Source organism: Pan troglodytes, chromosome 11, assembly GCF_028858775.2.
Source record: "Pan troglodytes isolate AG18354 chromosome 11, NHGRI_mPanTro3-v2.0_pri, whole genome shotgun sequence".
In the NCBI taxonomy this organism is placed as follows: Eukaryota; Metazoa; Chordata; class Mammalia; order Primates; family Hominidae; genus Pan; species Pan troglodytes.
The window spans coordinates 34,094,880-34,102,599 of record NC_072409.2 but is presented as its reverse complement, the minus strand read 5'-3'; the positions used below and the strand labels follow the sequence as shown (position 1 = coordinate 34,102,599).

Below are 7,720 nucleotides of genomic sequence, written 5' to 3'. Positions count from 1 at the left end.
CTTTGCCTTGATGATTTTCCTTTTAATACTGGAAATAAGAAACCTTCCTTAAGAAAGCAAACAGCCACATATAGCTTTAAGACCAAGGGTCACCCAGGGCAGTCTCTCCAACCTGTTCCCCACAAGGTCAACATTCCAGCCCCAGAGGAGTTTGAGGGGCATAGCCAGTGCTTAACAGGGACAATCAGGCGTGGGGTGTTGACTGCACACACTTGTAAAGAGTCACAGCTTGTCACTGGTCATTGCTAGAAACTGCACTTAGACATCTTGGATGCAACACCCTTGGGGTTGAATAGGAATCTGTAGTAGATGCCATCTGCACAAATCACAATGACAGCATTTGACTCTGTTCCAAAAGCATAAATGCATGGCAAACCTGAAGGAATCTGAGAGTTGGAAAAATTCCACTTGGAACTGAAGTATTTTGGAAGAAAACTGGCTCTAGTTTGAACACCGAACTTTTTGGATTTTCAGCAGCAAAAAAAAAAAAAAAAAAAAAAAAAAGTACTGTGCCATGGTCGTCGGATACTCAGATGAGGGAAGCTTCCCAATTGAAGTTGATGCAATAAATATTTGCCACTTTGTGATCTTTTTCATAGTTCCTGGATAAAAGGCCTTGATGTAGTAGCAAATATTCTTATAAGGGTCTGTTCTTTCGAGATGTGGTTGCAATTCTTGTTCCCTACTGGTGGTTGAGGGCCACCAGTTTAGGACGTCCTTGTGTGCAAGAAGGTCTACAGGTGGCTTCTTGGTGCTAGCAAGACCACAAGCTTCACATAACTCATGTGTGTGATGGGGGAGGTCAGGAGAGAGCTGTTACTATCTACTGGGACACAAGGCACAAAGGCCTTTAAGGTTAGAGCAGGTTTCCAAGACGTGTGACTGATGGGCACTGCATATCCTTGTAAATACCTTAATCAAGTAACCCAAAACGACCACAATTCTATCTTGTCACAATTTGACCGCCTTAACTTCTGTAGAAACTTTTACTTCAATAACAGTCCTTTTCTGGTCATCCCAGATTGTCGCTTTACCGGGAGGCTATTTTCAGCTTTTCCCCACCGGCCACTAAAGCAAGCTAAATAGCTACTGTGAAATAATATTTCAACATGGCCAACACCTTCTTCTAGGAATTCTTGTTTTTCTCTTCTTCTTCTTTTTTTTTTTAATGGATCGGCATTATAGATTCGGAATCCAGTTTCCATTCCATGTATACGCATCCGTGGTCCCTGTGGAAGCAGGGGTAGTGCCGTCAGTTGCAGTGGGGGTTACACAGTAAGAGGTTCATGGTACCGCACAGGCAGGTCGCCCACTCCTAAGCTCCACGTGCTGCTAGGGGAGACCCAAAGGCCAGATCAGGCAGGGCTTTTCCAGGAAAGGAAGCGCTGGGCGGAAGTGCGTGATCTCAATGGAGCCCACGGAGCACCGAGCGTGCATCCACCTGGCACCCTACAGGTAGGTGCTAAGTGGTTTTTGTTACTATTGCTTTTAGATATGTTATATATGAGATAAGGAAACGTTATAGATAGGCAAATTCTTTAGAAATTAAGATGACTTGATGCAAGGCAGTTTTACCGGGATATTTTTTGGGGAGCATTGTGCCAGTCTGATCATAAAGCTCATTTGAAAGAACAATTGTTTTGAGACTAATGTAAGAAAATGTAAAAAGAAAAACACAAAGAAAATGTAAAAAAAAAAAAAGATAAAGGAGTACTTGCCCTAAAAGGTAATAAACTGCTTTATACAAAGCACCAGTAATTGATATGATGTGATACTAGTGTAGGAAGAGACAGAATAATGAAACGAATTGAAAGTCAAGAAATAGAACTATGCATATATAAATAATTTGGTATATAATAAAGGTGACATGAGATCTGTAAGGAAAGATTGGATAACTAATAAATGGTAATAACAGGGCAACCAGCTAATCATTACACCAAAATAATTTCCAGATCGTTGAAAGAGTTTAACATTTCTTTAAAAATCCACCAAAAAATGTTTTTGGAAAGAACATCCTAAGCAAATATCACTAAATTTCAGAAACAATAAACACATGTGATTGATATGGTTTGGCTCTGTCCCCACCCAAATCTCAATTTGAATTGTATCTCCCAGAATTCCCACACGTTGTGAGAGGTACCCAGAGGGAAGTAACTGAATCATGGGGGCTGATCTTTGCCATGCTATTCTCATGATAGTGAATAAGTCTCACGAGATCTGATGGATTTATCAGGGGGTTCTGCTTTTGCTTCTTCCACATTTTTCTCTTGCTGCCACCATGTAAGAAGTGCCTTTCATCTCCCGCCATGATTCTGAGGCCTCCCCAGCCATACGTAATTGTAAGTCCAATTAAACCTCGTTTTGTTCCCAGCTTTGGGTATGTCTTAACCAGCAGCATGAAAATGAACTAATATAGTGATAATTTTGACGGGAAATAAAGAACACACAGAAACAAAATTTAATGAAGAAGAAAAGGAGAAATATCTCTTAAATAATGGTCATTATATATGTATATCCACCTATACATATGTATTTCCTGAAATCCAACAAGAAAAAGATGAAAAAATAGAGAATCGAGTATATCACGAAGAAGTTATATAAATGGCCAAAAAAATGAGAAAATCTTTGCACACATGTGACAGAGATTTAATAGTCATAATGTACATAAACATTTCTTAAATTCACTACAAGAAAAGATGAAGAAGGAAGAAGGGATATGTCACAATGAAAATATATAGTCAAGAATCATATTAAAATTTTCAACTTCAGTAGTAGCCAAAGAATGCAAATGAACAAGTTTTCACCTACCAAACTGACAAATATTTTAAGGTACAATAATAAATGTTTTCAAAAATACCATAAGTCACTCTGTTGCACTGCTGGTAAATTGCTACTGCGTTTCTGGAACGAGATTTGGAGTGTTCCTCAAAAGCTTTAAAAAGAGCAATGCTTTTTGAGATGACAATTTTCCATCTAGGAAGTTATCCAATGGAAGCAGCTATGAATGAATTTACAGATTTCTTTACATGAATGGACATCTCATTATAGTTTAGAAGACCAAAAAAAAATTGGACAGAATTTAAATGTGTAAATACTGGGTATTTATCAAGGAAATTATTTCATTCTTTAAAGCCAGACTACAAGGAATATTTTTGACAGAGGGGTACTCATGTATTAGTCTTATGTAATATCAGATTATAAAACAATATACTTATGATGATATTTTTATACACAATGTTTTTGGCACTAATAATCTATCTTCCTACTGAGAATGCTGTTCTGTTTTAAAGTCAAGGATGTGCAAGAGTGGAAAATAGTGGTGGGATTCCTCTCCGAAATGAAAGGTGAGTCTGTAAACATCCCTGATTGTAATAACTGTCTACAAAGGAGTTAGGGTATAAAGGTTAGGGAATGCATTTTCAATGCTATTTAAACACCTCAGAACCTTTATCATTTATCCTTTTCAAAACTTGCCTAGCTGTTTCCCCATTGAAATCAATCATTTAACAAATATTTATTCAGCACTTATTATGTGCCAGATACTATTTCAAGTGCTAAAGTCATTGTTCTCATGTAGCATATATTCAGATACCCCATGATAGATATAAAACAATTAAATATATAATGTGTCAGTGGTGGTAAGCGCTGTGAAGAAAAACAGAGTGAAGAAATAGAGAAAACAGACTCTTTGACTTTCTGCTATTGGGAAAAAACCTAAAGGAAGTGAGGGAGTGGCTTATGCTGAGTTCAGGACAAAATGAGGAACATTGCAAGCAGAGATGACAGTAAGAGTAATGGCCCTGAGTCAGGAGTGTGCATGGTGGGGTGGGCACAGAAAGGAGATAAAAGAAGCTGGAATGGAGTGAGGTAAAGGACAAATGTAAGAGAGAAAATTTAAGAGGTAACTGGGGGGGTGCCAGATAACATAGTGAGATGCGGGTTATCAAGGAAATTCTTAAATTATGAAACTTTATATCCAAATTCTACAAGAAAGCAAGGAGCTGGACAGCCTCTCTACAGTTTTTCAACAATCTCAAGGGAGGTGTATCTCCAAGGGCAATGACAACTAACAAGTGAACGAAACAGGGAGAATTTCAAAGGTCTATTGACAGGTATGAAGGATACATGGAAACAACTTAAAGCTAAGAAGGTGGGGCTGGGATTTCCTGGAGACCCAAAATATGGCTCAGAAATAATTTGCATTATATCTATCTATCTATACATATGTATATATGTATATATATGTATATATGTATCTATATGTATATATGTACATATATGTGTATCTATATGTATATATGTGTATATATGTATATATATGTGTGTGTATATATATATATACACATATATATAAGCATATTCCTAAAAATACTTTAGAAAATGCTAGTGGGTATCCTCATTGGGTAACCAAGCATGAAGAATGATTATATCTGCTTCACTTCTGCAATTAGTTTCCTTTCAAAAAACTGCATGTAGAGACTTGCAACTGTAGAGGAAATCAGTAATTTGAATTGTTCTGCTGGACTCAGAAATGATCCAGATTATTTGGCAACGTGATTTCTTCCAGTTTGCATCGCATTTGCATTTTAATACAGTGTCAATAGACATGACTGTCTTCTTTGAACATTTTATTCCTTTCCTTTGCAAAGCAGTTATTCTGATCAGAGGATAAAATAACTTAAAATCAAGTCTCTGATGGAAATCAGACCAACCGATTGAAATAAATTTAAAAAGAAATCCTACTTCAAGATGTATGTGTAATAGAGTCAGATGATATATTCCTGCTGTTTCAGAAAAGATGAATTACTATAAATGCTGCCTAAACAAGAGGAGAAACTTCAAAATATTGGCATCTGAAAAACACAGCTTAACCAAGGAGGGAAAACTACATAGTATATAGATGTACTGCCTTTAAACTACAGATGTCTTAAGAGGATTGCATATTTGTTAATTTGTAAGACATTATTGTGTATGCATTCTGTGACAGACTGTGCTAGGCAATAGGATAATTTAGTCTAGTGGGGAAGTATGATAAATGAAATAACTATATTACAAATAGGCTGAAAGAAGTAAGCACACAGTGGTGGGGGGAAGTACCGTAGAAACACAGAAAAGAATGGAAAACTTGGAAAGTCTTCTTGAAAGAGATGTTGCATGGGATAACTTGAAAATCAAAATGTGAAGAAGGATGGTAGCATGGGAAGATTCTTGGAAAAGAATCAAGAGCTCCCATTTTCAATATGAACTCTGCTACTAACTAAACTGTAACTTAAAAGATAATGGGAAATGTATACGAGAGGATTAAACAGGAGGAATAGATAATATGAAAGAGAAGAATGCTCAACACAAGCTAGGTAGAAAAGACTGAAAGTTCCTAGGAGCATGACTGTTGCCTTTTGACCAGCTATGCCTGGGGTGCCACATATCGTGGGTTTCTTGAACTTAAGAGAGGCAATGCTGGCAATTTTAATATCTTTCCTGCAAATCCTCCACTGTCTATGAACTTTTCCAGCTCCTCGCCAACAATTTTTGAAAGCAAAGCGTCATCTAATCCATTGATTTCTCAATGAATGATTCCAGAATCTCCTGCAACAGTCACTCGGGGTTCTTATTCAAATGCAGAACCTCATTGTTGCCGAATCAGAATACCTGGGGCTTGAGTCTGTAGATCTTTATAGGAAAACACTGGATGATAGAAGGCTCTTTGCTAGGTGATTGTTTTGTACCAACTCATTGAACTGACTTGTTTACCCCTTCCAGCATCCTTGCAATCCAGAGAAACCAGTAACCACACTTGCACTCCCAGACAAGAATTCTATGGTGACTGAAACTCATGGCTCTCAATTCCCAATTGAGTGGGTTTTCCTGTTTTTTTGGTGTAATCTCCCATCTCTGATCCAAAAAATTTCAACAGAGAGAAATTTTATGTTGTTAAGAAGCAAAGTAGGAACTTAATTTGTGCATATTGTAATACTTTGATCTTATCTGTGAGCAAAAATATTCAGGAAAAATTCCTGAAAGAAAATAAAACCAAATATTAGCCATTTGTGTCTTCATGAGGTAAGATTATTGTTGGTTTTATTCATCTTTCTCTTTTTCCACGGTTTGCATCCTCTAAAATAAGCATATATTTTATCATCAAAAATAACACAGTAACTTCATTTAACGTGGGATAAAATTAAAATGGAAATACCTAAAGCTGTAAGTCACCTGCAGAGAGCTTTCAAACCTCTGATGAAGTGTATTTTAAAGCATATTTAACAATCTTTTTTGGCTTTTGCCTCCCAGATGGTATGGATATTCTCAACTGTTAAATACAGTAAGAAACTCTTCTTCAAAGGTTTACCTTGCTTAAGTTTCCTGGTCCTTTTTCCCTGCTTTCAAGTCCAGACTTCCTTATGCTCTGTGTCCCCCTACCCCGGTAAACAACCCTCCCGCCAGTCCTTATCTATAGAGCCCACATTCCACATCTGCTACCCACTCTGTGAATTACCCTTCCCATTGCAACGGCTATTCCCGCTGAAACTGATCTTCCTGCCTTCCCACTGGTGTAACCCCATTCCTGCACTTTTCAAGTTAGCCAACCGGGTTCAGCTTAGATTGTGCAGTCCAACTCCAGCCAATGGAGGCAGGACACAGTAACAGGGACTAGCTGCGTTAGAGATAATAAAAACCCCTGCTTTCCTTTGTTCTGGGTGCTCTCAGCATTGCTCCATAAGTGAGACACACCCTTCTGCAGAAGTAAATTTGCCTTGCTGAGAGACCCTTTGTCCTTTGTCTCAGTGCTAGTTCTTCTTTGCGGCACCGAGCATTTGTTTCCAACATCAGCGCTCTCTGACTGTATCTGATATCAGAAGATGTCCTTTGATCATCAACCTTTGCCCTGCTTTTCCTAAAAACATTAAGTCATCAGAAACTGCCTCAGGATCACAAAGGGTTTGGAAAGTTTTAGTTTGAGGGATCAATGGAAATCACAGGTGGTAACAACATGTGTTGTAATTTTTTATAATATTATAGCATATATATTCCTCATGTTACTAAATACATTTTAGAAACATCAATGAACCAAAGATTCCTGACACTAAAATCATCACAGTATTGATGTGTTTTGTTCAGATTATGAATCTGCTTCAAATCATTCAAAATATGTTTTCTGTCTCATGACACATTTACTTTTTATTTTTTTAAGTTTCATTTTGTTTTTAATTGATATGAAATAATTGAGTATATTTATGGGATACAGTGTGATGTTTTGATATATTCATGCATTGTATAATGATCAAATCAGGGTAATTAGCATATCCATCACTTCAAATACTTGTCATTTCTTTATGGTGACAACATTCAAAATCCTTTGTTCTAGCTATTTTGAAATAAACAATACCTTCTTATTAAGTATAGTTACACTAATGTGCAAAAAGAATCAGAATTTATTTATCCTATCTAACTGTAACTTTCTTTTAACCAACCTTTCTCCATCCCCCTCTCCCCACTACCCTTCCCAGCCTCTGGTAACCACTATTCTACTCTCTACTTCTATGAGGCTCTGCTCACTGTCTCCTCAATTTCCTCTTCCTCTAATCTCATTGTCATGTTATATAATTAGTCGCACTTAGGGAAAGCGGTGATAAGGGGCAACATAAGTTTAGGTGAAAAAAACATACTTTCAGTCCTCATGAAGATATCGCTCTCAAGGCTGGTGATTCATATGAAGGAGTTT

General features: G+C 37.2%; 1 pseudogene; it reads right to left on the bottom strand.

Annotated features, from left to right (window-relative positions):
* Positions 1–222: 222 nt before the first annotated feature.
* Positions 223–1,220, bottom strand: LOC100614908 (WD repeat domain phosphoinositide-interacting protein 3-like; annotated as a pseudogene).
* Between the last annotated feature and the right edge of the window lie 6,500 nt (positions 1,221–7,720).